We start from the raw sequence: 24,330 nt of genomic DNA on the forward strand, positions 1-24,330 counted from the left end.
CTTAAAAACAAAATCACTGGTCATATAGACATGGCTTAATGGTAAAGAGTTAACATCGTTTTAGGAAAAGGAAGTCTAGTCTTATCAATATTTTTTATTTTTTGAAGGTATAAATAAAGGTCAGCAGGATAATATAGTGTATTTGGATTTTCAGAAGGTGTTTGACAAAGTCTCGCATGAGAAACTCCTCAAGAAATTAAAAAGTCATGGGATAGGAGGTAGTGTCCTTGTATGTGTTTGATTTATATTCCACCTTTCAAAGTAACTGGTTAAAAGACAGGAAACAAAGATTTTTTGTGCAACTATTGTTCTGCATTGCGAATCACACTGTTCAGATTCGTAGAATTATTGAAGGTTGCTGATATGACAAAATATGCTGAAATTCTAAAATGTAGGCCAGGGTTCAAAACACGCGCCGTCCCTAGCGCCTCTTTTCGGACAGGAGCAGCAGCTGTCAGCGGGTTTGACAGCCGATGCTCAATTTTGCCAGCGTTGGTTCTCGAGCCCGCAAAATTGAGCGTCCGGTTTTCGGCCCGAATTCCAATTTTTTTTTTTTTTTTACTCTTTGGGACCTCCGACTTAAGTGGGATGGAACAGGTAAATACAGGTCAGTTATTTACCCTAATAATAGTGTGGTATTATAATTCTGTGCACCCTCTGACTTAATACCGGAAGAAATTATCGCCGACCTTTGGGTTGGCGCTAATTTCTGAAAGTAAAATGTGCGACTTGGCTGCACATTTTACTTTCTGTATCCTGCATGCATACCTAATAGGGCCATCAACATGCATTTGCATGTTGAGGGCGCTATTAGGTGCCGCGGGTTGGACACGCTGTATTGGCCTGTTTGTAATTAAGGCTCTCTCTGTGACTGTTTTTGAATTGCCTTGCTGGTAATCTTGCACTCTCCTGGAATATTCTGATAAAAGATCTGTCCTTAAACTGCCAGTATGATTTGATTATTTTGGTTAAACCACAACAGTAGGAACCAAATGTTCAGTTTTTCAAATGGAAAAAGATCCATTTCAAATGGAAAAAGATCATTAGTAGAATACCACAGGGATTGGTACTGGGTCCTGCACTGTTTTGCATGTTCATAAATGATCTGGAAAATGGAACAAGTTTGCAGATGACACAAAAATTATTCAAAGTTATTTAAAAAGCAGCAAATTACAAGGCACTGCAGAAGGACCTTGTGAGAATGGGAGAGTAGGTATCTGAATGGCAGATGAAATTTAATGTGAAGCTACAGGCACCAAATCCTGGGTTTTTCAGTAGGAGTCACCATGCAGGAAAAGGACCTTAGAGTTCTTGTGGACAATACCTAGAAATCCTCAACCCGGTGTGCAGCAAATAGAATGTTAGGAATGATCCAAAAAGGAATGGAGAATAAAACAGTGAATGTCATATTGCCTTTGTATAGAAACATGGCGCGACCACATCCTGATTACTGTGTGCAGTTCTTGTCATCCCATTTTTAAAAAGACTAGAAAAGATGCACAGGATGGTAACAAAAATGATAAAGGGGGTGGAATGGTTCCCCTATGAAGAGAGGCTACACAGATTAGGACTCTTCAACTTGTTGAAGAGACTGAAATGGGACAGGATAGAAGTTTGTAAATTCATGAGTGGGATGGAACAGGTAAATACAGGTCGGTTATTTACCCTAATAATACTAAAGCAAGAAGACACTCTATGAAACTAACAATCACAGATTTAAAACAAAATTGTACAAAGCACTTTTTCACTCAGTGCACAAATAAACCTTGAAATCTACTGCCAGAGGACGTGGTCAAGGTGACAAGCACAGCAGCGTTTAAAAGAGGTTTGGGCAGGTTCCTGGAGGAAATGTTTATAAAACAGTAGTCAGGGAGACTTGGGAAAGCCAGTGTTATATCTGGGAATGAGTAATAAGAAATCGATCCTTCGTTTTGGAATCTGCTGAGTACTTGTGATCTGGATAGCCCACAGTTGGAGACAGGATTCTGGGCCAGAATGGCACTTATGTTCTAAACTGCGGGATAGTTGTGTTTGGATTTTATTAGCTAATATAATGCTTAGGATTCATGAGTTAAGCCTAAGCACCTCTCTGCATGAGGGAGTAATAGCTTGATACACATGGGATCTTTATGGAGAAGCATTAAACTATGTGCCTAGTTTTACTCAATTTGTGTGCATATTTGATGTCTGTAAAACTCTACAGTACCTGAATGTAATGTTTTGAAGTGGCTGAAAGACAAAATATAAATCAAAAAATACATGAGTACAGTTCTGTGCACAAAAATGTGCACAGAACCACAGAAACATAGTAATGACAGCAGATAAAGACCAAAAAAATCCATCCAGTCTGCCTAGCAAGCTGCTTATGGTTGTAATTGTCACTCATGCAGGTTATCTCTATGCCTTCCATTAAGGGTAGTAACTGCCACTCAGTGTAGGTTACCCTCATGACTTCTATTTAGGGTAGTAACTGCCGCTCCATGCAGGTTACCCCCATGCACGCTTTTTATTTCCAGCCGCTATGTGCAGAGAGTTTAGGGCACCTTATTATATTTGAGCCCTACTAAAAATGGGCATGTGGTGGACCTGCATTATGGATTGAACTGTATTATAGATTTTTTTCTACTGTAAACTGCTTCAGATCTCCTTTTTGGAAAATGATAGTAAACATGTAATTTGTTTACATTAAACATGGTTATATGTGCTTTTTGTATACCTTTTTAGGTTTACATGCGGTTGTTTTTAACTCCCAATGCATCTTCATGCTACTAGCTAACTGCATCAGGAATTAACGTCTTTTTAGAAAACACGGTAAGAAATGTGGACTGTAATACAGCATACACTTTTTCACTCCCATCTTATTACAATGAGCCCTATGGAAGCAATATGCTCTAGCACAAAGCTAAACAATCACACTCCCTCTCAACCAATAAAGTAAAATTTCCATCACATCCTGAAGATGCAGTATTTATTGTATTTCACAGCAATTGTCAAAGTACTGTACAATGGAACAGTTAAAATGTTAACCAAACTATCACAGTTAAATAACTGAACTACTGTAGTTACAAGTGATGACTATCATAACCAAATGATAAAACCCAAAAATAAACATCAATACACAATAATATCTGCAACTTCCCTTAAATAACCTCCAAATTTAACAAAACCATCAGCAATCTTAGTCCTGTTGCTTCTCTCTTCTCTTGCTGATCTCATTCCCACATCCCATTTTTTTCAACCTTTTTCTTTATTCTACAGCATGGTATTTACCACCTCATACATACATCCTTCCTGCTCACACACTGTCATTGCCCCTTTGGCTAACACACATCCCTCCAGAACTCTCACACAAACACCTTGATCCCTTATGCGCACACACTGCTCACCTGCTCTTTCTCCCTCGCATACACCCTTTCCTTTAATTCTCTCCTCCAATCCTTCCCTCCATCCTTTTTTCCCCCCACCCCTTTCTCATCCCTTTCTGCCCTATCTATCCTATTCCACCCAGACTCTCCTGAACAGTCATAGCGGCACAGACTCCACAATCTTTGAGCAAGTACAGCACTGCAAGTTCCCATGGTCCTCCTTTGAATAGGAAGCCTGCTGATGGAGAGAGGAGGCTGGAGTCAGGTAGCCCTGGGCTTGTTCAAAGACCCAGCAGCCTGCACCACTGACAATGCTCCTTTTGAAGGGCACAGATGGGAAAAGGGAGCACAAGAGCGATTGGGCCTGTGCTGCATCAACTGCCCCAAGTCTCCCCCCACTAGAGGCAGAATATTATTCCCATGTGGGAGTGAAACTCTGAAAACAAACTGGAAGGATCTGTTCAGTACAGGTTTAAACCCCTTTTTTCAATCACCTCTCTGACACTACTGCCTCCCCCATCAGCAGGTCCCCCCCCCCCCCCTCCAGTAGATTCTCACTCCAACCCCTCTCTGGCCCACCATTCCTGTAAATCTCCTCAGCTAATTGACATTTCTACCCCCCACCCCCCAATTGTGGAGATTAGCTGAGGTAGGGTAGACATGGAGGAGTAGCCTAATGGCTAGAGCAGCTGGCTGGGAACTAGGGCATTCAGGATTCAAATCCGACTGCTGATCCTTGTGATTTGGGGCAAAGCACTTCACCCTCCACTCTCTCAGGTACAAACGTAGGGCCTGAGTTACTAAGGTTTTTCTCCCATTCAGTACTTGAATGTAATCTGCCAAGAGTCTGAAAAAGCGGAATAAATAAAACCCAAATTCCCTCCTCCAGCTGATTCCCCCCCCCCCCTTTCCCTTCTCAAACACACCTAGCTGGCTTGTTTCCCCACCCAACTCAAACGCATTCAGTCCCTCAACTATAAACAGCGGCTGTAGGAGCCAAATGAACTAAAAATGCGCTCTCCTATAAAAGGAGCCCATCAGAGAGCCTGCAGCAATGCTCTCTCAACGCGTTTCTTCTCCTCTCCGTCCAAAAGGCTGCCCAAGCAGCAGCTACTTTCCTTCCGGGAGTGAGAGAAGGACTGCAGTCGTCATTTCCTTTACTGGACTCGTGGCTGCCCAGTCTGGTCCCGCCTTCAGGTGGGTGGCGGAGGCGGTGCTGATGACATCATTTCCTTTGCTGGTTTTCCTCCGCTCTCTTCCTATGGACTTCTGGGTATAAGCGTCACTTCCCTGGCAGCACCGGCCCCGCCTCTCGCGTGCTGGGTGTTGGGTCAAGTGCGCGGCAGGTCTGGAAGCTGGGCATAGCCGCGCAGGCGCGTTGTTTATGGGGTGCTATGGAAATAGAGGGGATTGTTTCAGTAGGGAAACACCTTAATAACAAAAAAAGCAAGCAAACAAACAACGTGGCTTTATAAAACTGGTTGTGCAAATGGTGTATTTTGCTGATGGTGATTGTGTTTCAGAAATTGGTTGTTGATTACTAGGCATATGTAGCATACACAAGCATCACTAAAAATGGCCATTGATGTGTATAGCTTGTAATCCGCTCTCGAGGACAACGTTTTGGAATATTATCATCAGTTGTGGGTCTCCCATGGTGAGCATGAATAGTTGCCCTGGCTTTTAGTAACCACACGCATGTGAAGTCCTTTGGGATGGGGATGAATGCAGTGGCATAGGCTCTTCTGTAATTGTTAAAGGCCATTTACCAGTGTTATTGACAAACAAGCAGGTGCATTGTGTGTTCTTGAATTCTGTTTCCGGTTTGACAGATGGGGCTTTAAAATCAACACGGGGGACTGTGTCAACATTCCAGTCCATTCACCAGCGGGCCATTTAATGGGAAGGAAATCCCGAGTGCTGTAAAGAGTAAGTTAACTTTTCATCTTTCAACAACATACTTAAGGGAGGTTTTGTTTTTTTTTTTCTTTTCAATTGCCACAATCGGCTCCTTGAATTTTGCCTTTGTTCTGATGTTGTAAAAACAAAATTCTTAGATTATTGATGCATAAGGGGAGTCTTGTAGAAATCTCATTCATAAAAATTTGGAGGGTTTTGTTTTAAAACAAAATAGATGTATACATTTTACAAAGCTATTGATGCATTATGAATAAAACAGAGGGTGGTTCATACTATATTGCAATCATAAAGAGAACAATTTTCAGATTTTACTTGCATAGTTATCCAGGTAAAATGGGAGTCTGAGCATTGCCCTCCCCTCTACGAGTAAAAGTTACTGTGTTACTTTGACCCATGCCAGAAAATGGCATGTCGGCGGGACATGGCATGTCGGCAGGACAGAGGAAGGCAGAGCAGGTTGACAAGTCAGGGTTTCAGAACTGCTTTCTAAAATAGCATCTGTTCAATGAGATAACTAATTGGTAGTTTACATAAAGCAAATATATGTTGCACTAAAAGTTTAAGCAATTTTTGCATTCAGCATAACAATATCAGGTACATTTAATTGTATGTGATGCTGTTATGCTGAATGCAAAAATATCTGCATATACAATTCAAAGTACTTGTGAATTGTAGGTTAGTTTAGTAACATAGAAATATAAATTCTATGTGGCTGCCACCAATCTGCTAGATTGATCTGATTAGTTTCTTTTTTTTTTTTTTTTTTTTTTATTTATGCATTTTCATTTAGTACATAGTCACTGTTAGAATACAGATTATAAATTATACATAAATGTAAGAAATAACATTAATGATCTAGTATTCACAGTACATATTCATATAGCTTTGAGGAAAAAAGTAACTCATGAAGTTATGTAAAGGAGCCATATACAAGGAAAACATGGGAAGTTCCCAACATCCAATGAACAATTGAAATTCTGAGAATGCTACCAGGATTATCTCCTAAATTACACTCAAGCTTCTACCACTGCAGTTCCCTGGGGGTTGGAATCCAAAAATAATCGCAATTGGGATACCTCGAAGAATACCGTTTTTTGTTGCTGGATCTCTACCTCACATTTACATGGAAATTTAACCAGCATCTTCCCCCCTCTCTGTTCAACCTCCGATCTCAAACCTAGAAACTTTTTTCTTCTATCCTGAGTTTGTCTAGAGAGATCCGGATATATCCAGACTCTGCTACCATGAAAACATTTTTCTCTATTTCGCATATATAGCCTGAAGACATTATCTCTATCTATTGCAAAGGAAAAAGATATATGCATCACTGCTCTGATCTGATTAGTTTCTATGATGTTGTAGCCTGTTGGTACCAACCATGCTACCCCATGGTCTGTAGTGTCTCTAAATTGAAAAAGTCTGTGTTCCTCATCTTCCTCCTTGGATACATTGAAGATGTATCCTGGAACAAGCTCTGAATGCAGCTGGACTGGATGGATACTGGCTCTGTATGATAGATGAGATGGTTCCTGGCGAAAAGGAAGGTGTCCTTGATTTAGCAAATGGCTCTCTGCAGGTGTGTCTTTGGCAACCCTTAGTGGAACATTGATAAATACCTCCCTCCTTGGAATGCAGTCCCAGTTCATTGTCCTGGTCTTCAGTAAGTCCTGTATGAAAAAGCACTCCTAGAGCAAGCAATGCAACCCCTCAGGTAAATGCCTTTCTCTTCTGAGGTCCCTCATGTACAGACATGTACATGAGGGCCTGGCGTTTGTTTTTGTTACACTGTAAACCGTTGTGATATCCTGGATGAATGTCGGTATATAAAATTTTTTTTTATAAATAAATAAATAAATAAATAAATAAACAAACAAACAAACAAACAAACAAAACATGTCCTTAAGATCAGGCTGCTCTTTATAGCCATCCATGTAATGTCTCTGCCCATTCATCTCTTGGATTTGATGTTCTGCCACTTCATGATGCAGGTGGCCTCTGGTACATTGTTCTCAGGATCCATGGTATTCTTGGCACAGATAGGCTTGTAGATATTTCTTCATATCAGGAAGGCTGTGTGATGTTTTGTAGTCCAAATTTCTTCACAAATTGCTCCAGCTCCTTGTAAAAGGGGGGGGGGGGGGGGGCAGGCAGTGAGATCTCCTACTTCTCCCAGCCTTGCCTTTTCCAAAGCATTAGGTATCCTATATATGCTTTGGAGTTGTTCCTCAGGTTAATCTTAATTAACTGTAAACAAAGAAGCACTGAAATATGGTGGCAAGGATGGGGGCTCCCCCCCCACCTCGCCATTAGATGTACCTTGAACAGAACTGCATACTTCACAGAATCCATTTTGGAGTTCCAGATGAGGATGAAGGCTGCCCTGGTGATGGAAGTGGCCACACCTGTGCTGCATCCTGGAGGTTCATTCTTGAGCACTGGGACCCCTTCCCTTGAAGGACAACTTTCTTGATCTCCACATTCCCTCCTTCAGGTTCATGTTCTCGAGTCTCTCTTTCCAATGCTCCTGGACTACTCCATCTCTCTCAAAACCAAATTCCTAGAATTTTGATCAGGCTTGTCTTGGTGAGAAGTGGGTACGGTCAGCAGCTGGATCTTACTCTCTATAAACAGCATGATCGCTGACTTCCCCGTTCATTCTTGATTTCGAAGCTATGCCACAGTCCTCCAGATGTCAGTGAGAATGCTTGTCACTTTGCTTGCTGTCTTTCTTGTGTGCCTGGAACTATGATCCCTCTGATTCTCACTTGCCATCTAATCTGTTCCATAAAAAGCTCTATAACATAGACAGAGGGGGTGAGAGAGAGGACAGCCTTGTCTGATCTCTGACCTGTTTGGTAAATGGCCGTGGGCCAAATATGTCCAGATATTTAATCATATACTCCACTCAGGAATTTGATAGTGGTGCCCCATGTGTTTAAAAAAATGGTTTATTGATGGTTTTGTTTTATAAATATGGTATCCCTGGGCAAAAAGCTTCCAAACTCAGATCTGACTGTTCAACATGTGCTGCACTATGTGATTTATATTCAAAGCAGATTACATTCAGGTACTGCAGATAATTCCCTGTCCCTGGAGGGCTCACAATTTCAGAGCCTCATTTACTCAGGACTTTTCCCATAGGCACAGGATGAGAGAAAAGCCTTCAGTCAATCAAGCCCTGAGTTTGTCCCTCAGTCAGTGGAAAGTAAAATGACTTGCCCAAGGTCACAAACCACTAGTGACTAACATTTAAACAAACCTACCGACTTGTTAGGCTTCTGCCTCTACAGTTCAGGAAAAGTTGACAAGCTAGTGTCTTATTTTATAGCGCTTTCCATGTACACAGGACACATGTTTACAGATTCACGCTTGGTGATACTTAGTCGGCTTGCAGGCAAACAGTGATTTCCTGGAACCCTGCTCTCTGCATTGCTCCCTTACAGGATGGGAGTACAAACTAGTGCATTAACGCTTTTAGACATCCCTTATTCACTCAATATGAGCTTTGGGGCCAAATTAAACTGTAAATGGTACCAGAAGGGATCCTTTGCACAACTAACAGCAGTGACAGCTGCAGCTGCTCCCTTCCACTCTGAAGTCCGATAGCTGCTCTCGAGAAATAGAAAGGTAGAAAATGGGCTGGGCTGTTAGTAGAGGGCTCATATGATACGAGCGGGCCTCTCATTATGGATAAATTTCAGTGTGGGGGGAAAAACCCCTTTGTTTTGTGTACTGTCACATGCATCCGTCTTTCAGGAACGTTTATAATTCAGTTACCTTTCAGGAACATGTTCGATGATGTTTGCATAATTAGTGCAAATTTCCAAAAAGTCCCTTGATTTCAAAAACCGGTGTGATCTAAGCCTGCACCCGATTTCTAAAGTGCTCCTGGTTTTTACAGTTCTTTAATCTATTCATGCGTCAATGCTGAAATGTTTACACCCTCGGAGAGCCTCATCAGACAGTGTTTATTTGATCAAATGTCAAACAAAAATAATTTTAAAAACCTTGCACTCTAGAAGAGAGTTTTTTTTTTTTGTTTTTTTTCCCCAAATTCGACAATGTCTCTGGAAAAAGAAAAATGTGAATGCACGTGTGCTCTTGGAGCGATTGAATTGTGAATGATTACAGCAGGGACACATGGTTCTGTAGCTGAGATTCAAGCTTGGACTATTGTGCTGCTGCACACAAGTCTCAGACTTGTGCTAATTCAGCTATTTTTGTGAGTGTGCACTCCTACATATCCTGTGCCGGGGGATGTTCTTAAAGGAAGCGTAAGCTAGAGCAGAGCTTCCCAAACGTTTAGACAATGTGACCCCATTTTAGCACTTCAAAATTCAGGTGACCCCAGAGAACGACTAAAACAAATTTAACAGGGATGCGGTCCCTGTCCAACAATCACCCCTCACCCTCCCTGCACACCACTAATTGTATCCCCCTCTATCAACCTCTGCTTCTCTCTCCCCTCTCCACCGCATCCCACCCCCAGCTGATCCTCTCTCACACCAAGCCCTTTATAAATCCCCAGCTGATCCTCTGACATCCCCTCCCTCATTCCCTTTTCACACTTTTCCACCCCCCTCCCCTCTTACCCTCCACAGCCAATCCCTCTTCACTTTTTCCAACCTTAAATCTCTCCTGCTTCTATTCCACCCCTTCAAACATCCCTCTGGCTAGGGCCGGTGGCATCCTTTTTCCTTTTGGTCCTGGGCAGACTGTAAATGACAGCTGGTGGGAAGAGGCAGGCAGCATTTTACTCCTGGGTAGATTCAGTGGTGTTTGAGGAGGGAAGAGTCCTGGCAGTCTCGTCCATTTCTCTCACGGCTGGTCCCAAGCTTGACTAATCTGCAAGTGGCTGCAGAGTTACTAAGGAAAGTCCGCCTGGTGCCTGTAAACAAGTGCAAGCTCACAGGCCCTGCAGGAGCCCTGCTCCCTCCTCACACAGGGCTTTCTGTCACCACAGAGAGGCAGGGCCAGTGAGCATGAGCTCACTCACAGGCCTTATGCTGACTTCCACTACTAATGATGCTGGCAGTGGAAGAGTTGCTACAACATCGCACTACTTCCTCTCGTTTTGAACGAGACAGGAGGATTCTTGTATTAAATCGTTATGTTAATTCTACCCCAGCTCTAGTTCTTAAAAGGGATTTATAAATATAATACGACCATCATACTAGGCATTGTTGAAAAATGTTTGTCACACATTCAGATCTCCGCCTTATATATATTCATTGATCTTCATGTATAGATTACTATTTTTTATTTTTTTTTTAGAAAATGTTTTGCAAATAAAATAGTCACTTGCGGCACCACCCAATATGAGCTTTGTACTTGCTTCACAGAGTGCGTTCTTATTGCCATTATTTCACCACCATTTTTATCTTTGTAATCCTTAGTGTGCCTGCTGAGCCTGACATGGGTCTTTGTTTTGGACAGTTAAGTCCTTCAGCAGGATACGGTCACTAAATATACAGGGGTGTGCAATAAACTTACAACAAATTGATAAAACTGTATACTTCTTTCAACTATACCAGGGACAATTGAGACCTCCTCTCGGCTTCTGTTGATCCTTCAGCACAACACTTCACTGGAAATTATGTCATCGACTTGCCTTTACTGCCTAAACCTTTTCAGTGTGCTGTTAGATTGGCACTCCTTAATATAAGTGGCATGATTATCTCGATAGATACCGATGGTAGGTCTCTTAATTTTCCATTGAAAGAAGCAAACAACCTTATCAATTGATTCTATGTTTATTGCAGAAATATTATAGTGACCATACCCTGCTGAAGGACTTAATTGTCTGAAACACCGACCAGTGTCTGGCTCAGCGGGCACGCTAAGGACTACAAAGACAAACCTGGTGGTGAAATAATGGTGATAAAGTAAAAGAATGCACACTATGAGGTAAGTACAAAGCTCATATTGAGCTGTGGCACCAGTGACATGTTTACTTTTTATGTGCAAAACATTTTCTCAAAAAAAAAAAACCCCAAAAAAACCCCCTATAAGTGGAGATCAGAATGTGTGACAAACATTTTTCGATGATGCTTACCTAGCATGATGGTCACATAACACTCAGAAATCCCTGTTAAGAATTAGAGCTGGGGTGGAATTGACACAGTGATTTGAAGAGCACTGACATTTGAGGCACTCATCACCTCAACTGAAGGTTTGGCAATCCTCATTTGGGGTCCCAACCCACAGTTTGGGAAGCCCTGAGCGGGAGAGTGACTGGTGAAAGGGCTTTCAGCATCCTCTTTCACAGCACCCTTCACAGATATCTGAAGAATGGACCTGTGGCCTGTAGAATATCCTCTCTGGATAATTCTGATGTTGGTACAATAAATGCTGCAAGAAATTGACTATAGCTCATAGGATTCCTCACTTTTAGAGATGAATCGCTTACAAGACACGCTCCCATGGTGTCGGTCCTGCAGTGCATGCAAAATATCTAGGAATCTGTTTGACACTTAAGCACGTGACCAGATATAATTACAACCACACTACACAGGTCTTCCCTGACATGGAGTTTCCGCGGGCGGGATACAGATTAACATGCAGAGTTACATTAAAAATGTTACCATGGTACTTTCTTATAGCCTGTTGTTCTGCTTATTCCTTGAGCAGTCAATAAAATTTCAATTAAAAAAACCCAAACATTACCATGATAATGGTAAAGCTACCCACTCAGGTCTACGACTTCCTATCTATTCCTAGACTCAAAAAAAGAGGAGGAGGTCTTCTCCTCGCAGCTAGAAAAGGCCTAGGTCTGCATCCTTGGCTGCGGTGCAAAATAGGACGGACCAAATTTGTACCCTGAACAAACTCACAGCGGAAAAATACGGGCGGCTGAAATCCTTTCACCGCATTTGGAACCCTTATCTGACATGGCGGATCTCCTGGACATCTATATCTCAAGCATGAATGCCATATCTGTTATACCTGACCATTGTTGATGTGTTCTCCTTGTATGTAGCAGTTTATCCTTGCGAATTCTAGTGGTCTGCCTCTGCAGGGCTGGGTGTGGATCCAATGTCATTCTATCCATACATGACACTTATATCCATCTCGTTTCACTGTAACATTGATTACGCATACTGTTGTTATTGGTGGTGATGGTGAGGGCTCTACCTTACTTAATCTGTTGCGGACACATCTAGCAGAGGATTTTGGGGGGGGGGTAAGGGTGGAGGGGGCAGAAGGGGGACATAAAATTGTGATGCACTCTATATTTTTCTGTATCTTTTTTTTGTGTAAAACGGTTTTTATTGAGTTTTAACAAAGAAAAACAGATAACAACACAGAGATGGGTTGGTTCAGATCCCTCTCTGTAAGGTGAGTCTTACACCCAATAAGGTAGCCCCCCGCCCCCCACCCCCCCCCCACCTCCCTCATTTCCACAGAGTACAGAACAGACATTAATAATTGCGCATTCACAAGAAGTATAGCAATACAATGAGCCCCTGCGTTGCGAGCCCCGTCAATCGTTCAGGACCAGACTGCGTGCTTGGGGAGTAAGCTGCTGGAGATAACAGTTCCACGTATTGGAAAATCTGCGTCGTCTGCCGGGGGAGCCCCGGGCCACCATGCTCTCCATCGTCATCATCGCATGGAAATGATTCCTCCACGCACCAAAAGATGGGGTATCCGAGGAGCGCCAAACCTGTAAGATGATTTTCTTCCCCACACAACATGCCTTTTGGAAAAGTAAGCGAGAGCCAGGATCTCGAACTCGGATTGGGGAAACGCAGCCAAAAAGCACCCACAGGGGTGAAAAAGGTAATGCCACGTCTAGCAGAGCAGACATGTAATCAACCAGTCTACGCCAAAAGTGGTGCACAGGGGGACATGCCCAAAAAACATGAGACATGGAGCCCACCGCCGCGAGACAGCGCGGGCACTCCGGCGAAGACGCTATTGTTAACTGGTGTGCCCTCTGAGGGGACACATAAGCTCGACATAAAAATTTGAGCTGCATTTCCCGATAATACACGTTCGATGAGATCCTGGATAGACGCCTGAAACATACACGTAAAATAAAACTAGTAATCCAGAACACACCATCCCCGTTCCAGCGTGCAACCAAGGGGGAGCAGACATCTATCAGAGTTTGTTGTTGCAAGGCCTTGTAATAACTAGAAATGGAAGGGGCCCTCAACCTCTCAAAGTGAAAAACAGTATCGAGCGCCACATAAACTGCCAGCTCCTGAGTGTTAGACGGCAAAGCCCTCACATAGTGTCGAACCTGCAAGTAGTAGAAGGTGTGTGCGCGCCCCAGCTGATACAGGGCTTGAAAATCCGAGAACTGCATGAACAACCCCTCTCGGGTCCAGAAATGCCCCAGGCGGGTGATACCTTTAGCCGCCCACTGACGAAACATCGTAGATTGGGAACCGGAAGGAAACTCAGCATTACCCTGAATGGGGAGGAAGTAAGCACAAATTGTGGGGATGCGTAAGAGTTTCACCAACCGACGCCATGTACTCCTCAAGGGTCGGATAAGAGCTGAAGCGTGCAGTAAAGGGGGAAGGTGACCTGCCTCAGCCTGCAGTACATACGACGGGGCCAGCGGGTGCAAAAGAGCCCTTTCCACCCAGAAAGGTGTGTAGTCAGAAGTCTCTATTAACCAATTGCGAAGGATCCGCATGTTGCAGGCTAGATTATATGTAGCGAGGTCCGGGACCCCCAAACCTCCCCCTACTCGCGGGTTCTTTAGCCACTTCAACGGAATCCTGGAATTCCCACCACGCCACAGGAAGCGGCGCATAGCGCTGTCCACCAGGGCCAAGTCCCTATGTTTCAAAAATAACAGCACATTTTGCAAAAGATAGAGCCACTTCGGAAGCAGGGTCATTTTGATAAGTGCGACACGCCCTGCGACTGAAAGAGGCAGACCCCTCCACGCCCCCAGCTGGTCCGTAGTGTGGCGAAGAAGGCCCGGGATGTTGGCTTGATAAAGAGACTCCGGGTCGGAGGGAAGACAAACCCCCAAATAACATAAGCTATCTCCCGCCCACTGCAATGGGAAGGGGCCAACCCAGGTATCCCGCAAGGTGGGGGGGTAGGCTAAGGCTGCAGATTTGGACTCATTGAGACGGAAGCCAGAGAAGGACCCAAAAATCTCAAGTACGCGCAAAAGGGGCGGCAAGGAGGATTGGGGTTTAGTGATAAAAACTAAGAGATCGTCAGCGAATGCCACGTATTTAAAGATGAGAGAGTCCATCCGAATCCCCCGTATCTCCGGTGTTTCATTGATTGCGTGCAGAAGAGGTTCCAACTGTAACAAGAAGAGCAGAGGAGACAAGGGGCAACCCTGTCTAGTACCGCGCGCCACAGGAAAGATATCAGACTGAGAGCCATTAGCCATTATGCGAGCCTTGGGCCCATTGTAAAGCAAGTGGATAGCCTGTAGGAAAAGGCCCTGAAATCCCATACGCCGCAGGACAAAAAAGAGGTAATCCCATTCCACCCTATCGAACGCTTTCTCTGCGTCGAAGCTAATGGCCAGATAAGGGTGGGACATCCACCGACTCATCGTCATGGCCGACAGAATTTTCCGAATATTAGAACTCGCGTAGCGCCGACGGACAAAGCCCACCTGATGTTCGCCAATCAAAGATGGGAGACAAACCGCCAATCTGTCCGCCAGAATTTTAGCTAAAAGCTTGTGGTCATAATTGAGCAATGATATAGGGCGATAAGATTCCGGCAAGAGGGGGTCTTTCCCAGGTTTGGGAATCAAAACAATATGGGCCGCATTCTCGTGATCTGGGAAGGAGCCCCGGGCAATTAACTCAGTAAATGTCGATGCCAAAGGTTTGGAGACAGAATCCTTGAGCAATTTATAAAATTCCGCAGTAAACCCATCGGGCCCCGGGGCCTTAAAATTTTTAGAACAATGAATAGCAATTTGAACTTCCTGTTCGGAGATAGGGGCGTTTAATTGATCCCGCTGTTCCCAAGTCAAACTCGGGAGCGGAAGGTTATCACAGAACTCCTGACAGCGCTGCCCATCCCAACCCTCGGAAGCATAGAGAGAAGAGTAAAACGCCCGAAAACGGGTAAGGATGGCCTGAGTGTCCCTAGCTACCTCGGTCGGGGAAATACGTAGTGCCGGAATAAACCTGCTTGCCCTAGAGGATTTAATAAGATTGGACAGCAGTTTCCCAGCTTGTTACTATGTTGATAGAGCTGAAACTTATAATAAAGGAAACTTTTTTTGGCCCGTTGGTGAAGTAAGGAATTGAGAGCATGCCGTCGGGATAGGTAAAGGGCACGGGCGTCCGCCGTATTAGACCGGATCAGAGAGGCCCGGGCCTGATGAACCTGGGTGCTCAAGGCCAGAATCCGCCTGTCGAGAGTCCTCCGGCGTTGAGAGACATAAGAGATGATTTCGCCTCTCAACACTGCCTTAGCAGTATTCCAGAAGAGGACGGGATTAGACTCATGGGCTTGATTATGAAGTGCAAAATCGTTCCATTTGACCCTAAGGAATTCAGTGAATTTCTCATCTTGCCCCAAATAGTAAGGGTAGCGCCACTGTTTTGGTAAAGCAGAGGGAGGCATGAGCCCCATGTCCACCCATACCGGGGCATGGTCTGAAATAACAATGCTCTCAATCCCTGCCTCCAAGACACGAGGGAAAGCGTGAACGCTAAGGAGGAAGTAATCGATCCGAGAGAAGGAGGCGTGTGCTCTAGACAGATGCGTGAAGTCTCGTTCAGTAGGATGTAGGGTCCTCCAAACATCCAAAAGGTGGAGCTGAGATTCCAACATGGCTGGGCCGCGGCCCACCCCTGCGTCCCAATCGCGACTACGAGAGGCATCGAGTTGTGCGTCCCTAACAGTGTTAAAATCGCCCCCTATGATTAGAGTGTCAGACAAATATGGGATCAGATGAGAATACAACCCACGATAGAAACGGGGGTCGTAGATATTGGGCGCATATATATTACAAAGCACCACTGTGTGATTAAAGAGCTCCGTGACCACAATAAGAAAGCGCCCCTGGGGATCTTTAATTTCCGCACGGATAGTAACAGGAAGGCATTTATGGAATAAAATAGCCACCCCAGCCGACTTAGTGGAGGCCGAAGCATAGCGGACCTCTCCCACCCAAAGGCGGCGCAACTTCTCGTGTTCAACATCGGTGAGGTGGGTCTCCTGTAGGAACGCCACCTTCGCAGAGTGCTTGTTTAGTAAAGAGAGCACTTTAGTACGTTTGATGGGGGAGTGCAGGCCGCAGACATTCCAAGAGACAATCCTAGTGGAATTACTCATGGGCAAAAGAAACGTCATAGTGGGGAAAGTGGTGTCGGCCAAAGTAAGCGACAGGGGTCCTCCCAGCTAAGACCCCCCCCGCATAACCTCCAGCAGCAGGCGCAATGCCAAGTCCACACACAGTCATCCGTCTATGTCTGTCCAAATAGGGTAATGTCCTCCCCCCCTCCCCCCCTCCCCTCCACTTCCACCGCTTACCCAATAGGATCCCAGCAACTGCCCACACGAGTGGAGTGAAATCACTGACAGCCAGAAATGTACGGGACAGTAGCGATGATGCAAACAACCCCCACCCCTCATCCCCTCCTCCCGTCTTCCCCCCCATTCCCTCCCCCTCCAACCCCCATAAGGCCCCCCCCCCCATCCCCCCAATTCCTCCAAACCATACCCTCCACTTGGAGAGCGTAGAGATCCGCATCGACGTGACCAGGCCTGCCTCATGGTCAACAATTAAGTCGAATGCCCCACACAAGAACATGCAATAGGGCCATTACAATGGGTCCCCACCGGAGCAGGTAATAAAAAACATGCCATAACAACACAAGGCTAAAGGGAAATGTAACCCCATCTCCCACCCGCTTACAAACCAAAAATGAATATATACAAAAAAAAAGGTCCCGGATGCAAATGTGGGCTCCCTCCAGAAACCAGAGCCTTCAGGGTATGATAAATCGTATAAGAGAACAGTATCTAAAAAAGGAAAAAAAACCCTGCCGGATTGAGTCTCCAAGTGGGCATAACCCTGAGAGAGAAAAGAAAAAAAGAACACAGGGCCCCGGTAAGCACCTAGGGGGTAAACAAAATGGCCGAAAATAGCGCCCGATGTCCAGGCACGGACAGCCTTCCGTAGCAGGCACCATAAGGACAAAACAAAAAAACCAAAAAAAACTCTCTGCCGCTAAATAATGTGTTCAGGCTTGCAGTCCTCGTCTCTCGGGGCGCACAACACTGCCCGAGTGGGAAAGGAGGGTCCAAATCTCAAAAGGTTGCCAAGACTCCGGAACGAAGAGCAAAAAAAAAAAACGAGAAAAAAAGAAAATGGCAGGTGGGTGTTCAATAGGTCCCCATGTCTTAGGAGAACGAAGGTAAACCACAAAAAAAATCATCCGAGGAGCGCTAACTGCGCACGGACTGAGAAAAGTTGAGAAAAGAAAAAAAAACTGATTCTCACCCAGCAGCTAATAGACCATTCGCCTCCAGGAAGTCTTGTGCCGCGGCCGGGGTATCAAACATATGGGGTTTATCAGCATGCCACAGGCGGAGACGAGCTGGGTAAAGGAGAGAGAATTTAATGTCGCGGTTATGTAGGGTCGTGCATAGCGGGGAAAATCGCCGGCGGGCCTCTGAGACGGCCACCGAAAAGTCTTGAAACAGGCGAATGGAGTGATCCTGGTAAGTCAGCTGAGGTTTATTACGGGAGGCCCGCCAGACTTCCGCCTTATGAGCGGAGTTAAGGATCTTAGCTATGACTAGGCGGGCCCGCCCCGAGTTACTTGACCTGGACCCCAAACGATGGGCTCTCTCGACGACCAACTTCCCACGCAAGTGCGGCAGATCCAGGGCCGTCGGCAGCCAGTCCTCCAGTAGCGAGCATAGCGATCTCTCTGCGATTTCTTCGGGGAACCCCATAAACCGCAGGTTGTCCCTGCGGGTCCGGTTCTCCAAATCTTCTATTTTCTGCGTGAGGGCCGCTATGGTTTTCGTGTGCGACGCCAGGCTGGTAGAGGCCGCCCCCGCCCCATCCTCCAGCTCGGACACGCGGGATTCCATCTGATCTAGCCGGGGGTGCAATGCCGCTATGGAGTCTCGAACCTCCCCAAGCTCCGAATGCAGTAGGGACCACTTTTCATCAAGGGCTTCCTTGATCGCCGCTTTAATCTCCGAGACCGTGAGTGCAGGAGGGTCAGCAGCAGACTCCCCCTCGCCAGCGGTCGCCATCTTGGCGTCGGGGGCCCGCGGTTTTTCCTTCTCTCTCCGTCCGCTTTTCGTAGTCATGCCCGGCGAAGTCCGACACCAGGTACGAATGGTGGACATACAATAGATAGCAGTAGATGGCCCTGTTAGAGTCAAGAGCAATGTGTGCGATCAGATGGGCCACGATAGGCGAGGCAGGCCTGGGAGCCAGTGACTTTCACGTCTTGCCGGCTCAGCACATCACGTGATCTCTCTCTGTATCTTAAGGTTGTTGTTGTACCTTACCGTTATCTGCATCAATAAAAATTGTTAAACCTAAAAAAAGAAAAGGCCTAGGTCTAACCTTGCAGACTTCCAACAACCTAGGAAATATAGAATTTGCCCTATTCAATTCAAAACACCTGACAATCGGACTAATTTACGCTCCTCCCGGAGCACTAGAAGCAGACCCATCACCGATCATAGAACATGCAGCAAAACACCTTAACACCGGTAAACCAGCAATACTGATGGGAGACTTCAACCTTCACGTCAATGTCCAACCACACTCTTCTAATTGCAAAACACTAATCTCCTCCCTCAGCCATATGGGCTTTAGACAAATTGTGAAAGAGCCCACTCACAAAGCAGGTCATACCTTAGACCTTATCTTCATTAACGAAGGAATACTACCCCACACCACTCCCTCCTGCTTACCGGTTCCGTGGACAGACCACCAAATCATCTCCTCCGTACTAGAGATCAAGGAGCACCCTCCACAAACAACTCAAACAATTACTATATCCAGCAGGAAACCGTGCACCGGAGATCGCCTCAGTGAATACCTCTCCAAAGAACTAGAGCATCTGGACCTATCGGACGCCAACGCGGCCATGTCATCATGGATCAACATCACCAACAAGACTGCAGATCAAGCGTGCCCCTTGATGACAAAATCACATAATCCAGAAAAAGACAACAGGAAACCATGGTTCACTCAGGAACTGAAAGCACGCAAACAGGAACTCAGAAGCAAGGAAAACAAATGGCGGAAAAGCCCCTCTAAGACAGCCCTACTTACATTTAAAGAGTGCCTAAACGCATATAGAAAAGACATCAACAAAACCAAGAAAGAATTCTTCTCCAAAAAGATACACCACTTCATATTCGACTCAAGAGCACTTTTCTTCTACGTATCAGCCCTCACTAAACCATCCACACCCATTATACCAGATGATCAAGCGCTCAACAAAGCCAACGAACTGGCTGACTTCTTTGACAAAAAAATCTCCACTCTTGTCGCCCCCCTCAAGGTTCCCTCACCGCACTCTAATCACTCAGCTTCCTACAGTACCCAACCATCGGACCCATCCAACCAACAACCTAATACTACCCAAGTCACACTCGATACATTCGAACCCACGTCCACCATAGAAATAGAAAACATCCTCAAGAAGATCAAGCCTTCATCCTATCCTTTGGATCACATCCCCTCCAATCTGCTGAGCTCCATCCCCAACATCATTGCCAAACCAGTGGCAGACATCATCAACTGCTCCCTCACTGAAGGCCATGTCCCTAATCAACTCAAGCTGGCAATGCTCAAGCCTCTCCTCAAAAAACCTAACCTTCCCACTACTGACCCAGCCAACTTCAGACCTATAGCAAACCTACCAATGATCGCCAAAATTATGGAGAAAATTGTAAATAGACAACTTTCAGAATTCCTCGATGATAACAACATCCTCACCACAAACCAATTCGGTTTTCGTAAAACCCGGAACACTGAATCCCTACTAGCTTCACTATCAGACACCATTATATTCAATCTGGAAAAAGGTCAACCCTGCCTCCTCGCTCTACTGGATCTATCCGCAGCGTTTGATACAGTGAGCCACACATGCCTACTTCAGCGTCTTTCAGATATAGGCATTACAGGATCAGCGTTCAAATGGTTCAAATCATTTCTAGATAACAGGTTCTACAAGGTCAAAGTGAACAACAAAGTGTCTCACCCCATAGAATCCAAGATGGGAGTACCGCAAGGATCCTCACTGTCACCCACACTTTTCAATATCTATCTTCTCCCACTCTGTCACCTACTTACCAATCTCAAGCTAACACATTTCCTTTATGCGGATGACATTCAAATACTCATTCCTATAGCTGAATCTCTACACATAACTATGGCATACTGGAATAAATGCCTCACAGCAATCAATAACCTACTCGCCAGCCTCAACCTGGTACTAAACACGAACAAAACAGAAATCCTACTCATAGCTCCTGAAAATCACTCTCCACCCATCGCTCCAACGGCTAGCCAAGGTCCAGTCACTTCTTCCGCCCCACAAGTAAGAGACCTGGGTGTACTGCTGGACAACAGATTCAACCTCAACAAGTTCGTAAATAACACCACGAAAGAATGCTTCTTTAAATTGCAGACACTAAAGAAACTAAAACCACTACTAAACTACAGAGACTTCCGCCTGGTCCTACAGGCCATCATACTCCCAAAACTGGACTACTGCAATTCTCTCCTTCTGGGACTTCCCGCCTGCACCACCAAACCACTCCAGATGGTAATGAACGCCACGGCCAGAATTCTCTCAAACACCAAAAAAAGGGAACATATCACTCCCATCCTTCAGCAGCTCCATTGGCTACCGATTAAATACAGGATTCACTTCAAAACCATTATGATGATACACAAAGCCCTTCACAACATCGCGCCTCTCAACTTAACTTACCAACTCCAACTACATACTTCCAAGAAACCAACCAGAAGCGCATACAAGAACCTGCTAATCACCCAGCCGGCAAAAACCTCACTAAGGAAACGCGCAATATCCACAGCGAGCCCCACACTCTGGAATTCACTCCCTCCAGACCTTCGCCTTGAATCCTGCCATAATACATTCAAAAAGAAACTAAAGACTTGGTTCTTCACACAAGCTTTCCCGGAGAACTAAGAGCAGGATGAGCTAATACTATATCAGTTTAGCCTTTGACCAGACCCACTTGTTGTCCATAAGTTCTTGAAGAGCTCATCATTGAATCTTAATCAACCCCGATTGTTTACTGTAATCTCCCCTAATCTCCTTTAATCTTTGTTATCTGTTAAAATGTTAAATGTATTTATAATGTTATTTAAAATGTTATTTGTTATAATGTAAGCCGCCCACGTGGCGACAGTTTTATTTCACTGTACACCGGTGTGATATGTATTTTATACAGGAACGTCGGTTTATAAAAACTAAAAATAAATAAATAATGCCCAGCATCTTGCCATTGGACACCGCTGCCCGTTAGCCGGGACAGCATTCAGATTTAATTCTCATGCTAGCCCACCCTGCCATTCCTTTTCTCCTTATGAGACTCCTTCATCAGCAGTCCAGCAGAGCCAGTCTATACTGTGCAAGAGGGTGAGATTTTTCACCTGGCATTGCTTGTCCAACAGCTCATTTACGGGCCGATACAGTAAAGCGCGGCCGCAGTTACCCCGTTTCTAACCCGCTGTGTACTCACAATTTGGCCGCGTAAGTCTAACCCGCGATTCACTATCTGTTTTTACCGATCCTTACCACTTCTTTTACTCGACGCATATCCCTTTCCGCCCACGGCATGTGTATGTATGTAAATAATCCGATTAGCTATTCCCTCCCATACAGTAACATGCACCCCGACTATCTCCTTTTCAACCTGCTATCTTGCCGCGTCTTTTACCTGCTAATTTACCGCCTACCCTTACCCCTGCTTTAGAGGCAGGGGTAAGGGTAGGCGGCAAACTTTCCCCCAGCCCCCGCTCACCTGCCCTGGCCGCGTCCATGGGTGCTGGTCTCCGGGACAGCCCAGTCCTCTTTCCCCTCCTCCCGAAGCAAGGCACAGGGCGAAATTGATGGGCGCTGAAGGCACCGAAAGCGTATGAACAAACGCCGTGACGTTATGCATGCCCGTTCATGCGCCTTTGCTGGCTTGAGCGCCCGTCAATTTGGGACGGGCGCTCAAGTAAAATGGATTGCGCTTCATGGATGCGCGTTGGACGCGGCTTGCATTTGCATGCCATTTAAATACAGTATCGAGCGGTATGTGTTTCAAACTGTGCGTGCGGCAAACGCGGGTGCGCCCAGCACTAACGCACCTCTTTCTACCGCACCTTACTGTATCGGCCCGTTAAACCCCAAGGCTGGGGCTAATTTTCACTCATGTCTTTTTGTCCCCATGCATTCTGCTCCTTGCTGTCCTACTCTGAAAGTCTTCCTCCTCCTCCGTCGGAAAATAGGGCCCACAGTAGTTTCTTGTACACTGTCACTGGAAAGTGCGCCATCCCGAAATTTGAGAACCAGCAGCGGCTGATCCAAGCTAGAGGGGATGGCCTGGTGAGTAGTTGGGCATATGGTTTTTATTGGCCTGAAGCTTATCTGACTGATAACAGGAGAAAATCAGTTTGACTTTTTCTGGAAGTTACAAAAAAAAAAAAAAAAATTGGAAACTTTAATTTGAAAGGCGCTCTTAAACATTTTGCACATGGGCTGGCGCTGCATTCTGTGGCCCTCCCCCTGCCTTAAAGCATTCCTTTCTGCGGTTTTGTGTGTGCTCGTCACTGATCCCGGGCCTTGCTACCAAGTCATAGGGGGAGGGGCTGCTTATCACTCCTTGAGATTCTGCTGGTAATATTGTGATGGTGCAAGCGGGCACTTCAGCCATTGTTTGTATCCTTCTGCCTTGTTTTTCTAGTCAGGTTTTCACCCCACCCCCCACCTCTTCTCTTTTTTTTTTTTTTTTATTTCTTACAATCGAGGGTGTTGGTCACTTCCTTTTGTGTTTATCCAAGAGAGATTTTTAGCAGTCTGTGTTTTCGTTTGGTGAATGTACTTCCCTTCCGAGGCTCCACCTCATATGAGAAGGGTGACTCCAGCTTTCTTCCTCTGCCTGTCCCTGCACCCAGCTCAGCTAAGGGAAGTCGGTCGTCCCTGTTTCTGTAGCAGCTGTGAGGCCACCTCAGATGAGTGCGTCTTGTTTAACTGCATCCTGCTTGTTCCATGCTTGAGAAACAAGGTGGGCAGCAAATCAAACATTTGCACTTTTCATGATGGAGGAACAGAGAATGTAATTGTTAAAGCAAATGTACATTTTGTGCGGCTCTGATGGCTATTTAGTTAAAAGCATGCAACCTGTTTTCTTTGGTTTGCGCATTGTTCCAAAGTGCTAACTTTTTGCTCATCTCAGATGCTTCCAAAACCCTCTCTCCAGCCCCAAGGATTAGCATGCAAACTAATCGTCAGAGTTAGCAAGAGGGACGTGTGACCCAGCTATTGACCTTTTCTGGAGCAAATGACCATAGTTGGTCCAAATGGTTGCTCGTGAGGTGCGCTGAATTACATACGTATCTTAAATTAACCCTTTCAGAATTCAGACAGGCCTCTTTGTAGGCTGCCGGACTTCGTATTGAATCAGTATGAGCTTTAGAGACCACACAGGTGACTGACCCTGCCTTCAAACAAAGCATGGGGTGTGGGGCAGATACCCCTGTTTGCCGCCGCCCTGACTAGCAGAAGAGAGGCTCTCTCTGGCTGGCCTGCACTTCCTGCCTGGTTTATGAAGAGTGTTTAGAAAGCAGATGTCTGATCCTTTGCTGCTGGTGCAAGGAATCCCATCCAGAACCCACCTGGAATACCTCTTCCCAGTCACGTCCTCCCGATCTTATTTGTCTGTCTGTCAGCTCCAGGGAGCAGGAACTGTCTCTGCAAAGTGCTGCATGTGTCTGGTAGCACCAAGTAATTGTCAGGAAAAATGATTCCTGTTACTGAATTCAAGGGAGGCGTGATGCTTATGCCAATGAGGACGGATTTCTGAAGAATACATCAAA

The 24,330-nt window shown here is 45.5% G+C and overlaps 1 protein-coding gene across 10 annotated transcripts in view; it reads left to right on the top strand.

Moving 5' to 3' along the window:
- The first annotated feature begins 2,745 nt into the window (after nt 1-2,745).
- The window catches only part of GNB1L (G protein subunit beta 1 like), a 116,725-nt gene continuing 95,140 nt past the window's right edge, over nt 2,746-24,330 (top strand). For 2 of the 10 annotated variants that reach the window (XM_029619921.1, XM_029619927.1), the window contains exons 1-3: nt 4,655-5,022; nt 5,198-5,294; nt 11,048-11,192. The gene's annotated coding sequence lies outside the window, so the exon portion shown is untranslated. Of the gene's footprint in view, nt 2,812-4,653; nt 5,023-5,197; nt 5,295-11,047; nt 11,193-23,427; nt 23,520-24,330 lie in introns of those variants that run through there. The other 8 variants (XM_029619922.1, XM_029619928.1, XM_029619926.1 and 5 more) reach the window with 7 other exon arrangements.

Source organism: Rhinatrema bivittatum, chromosome 11, assembly GCF_901001135.1.
Source record: "Rhinatrema bivittatum chromosome 11, aRhiBiv1.1, whole genome shotgun sequence".
Taxonomy (NCBI): domain Eukaryota; kingdom Metazoa; phylum Chordata; class Amphibia; order Gymnophiona; family Rhinatrematidae; genus Rhinatrema; species Rhinatrema bivittatum.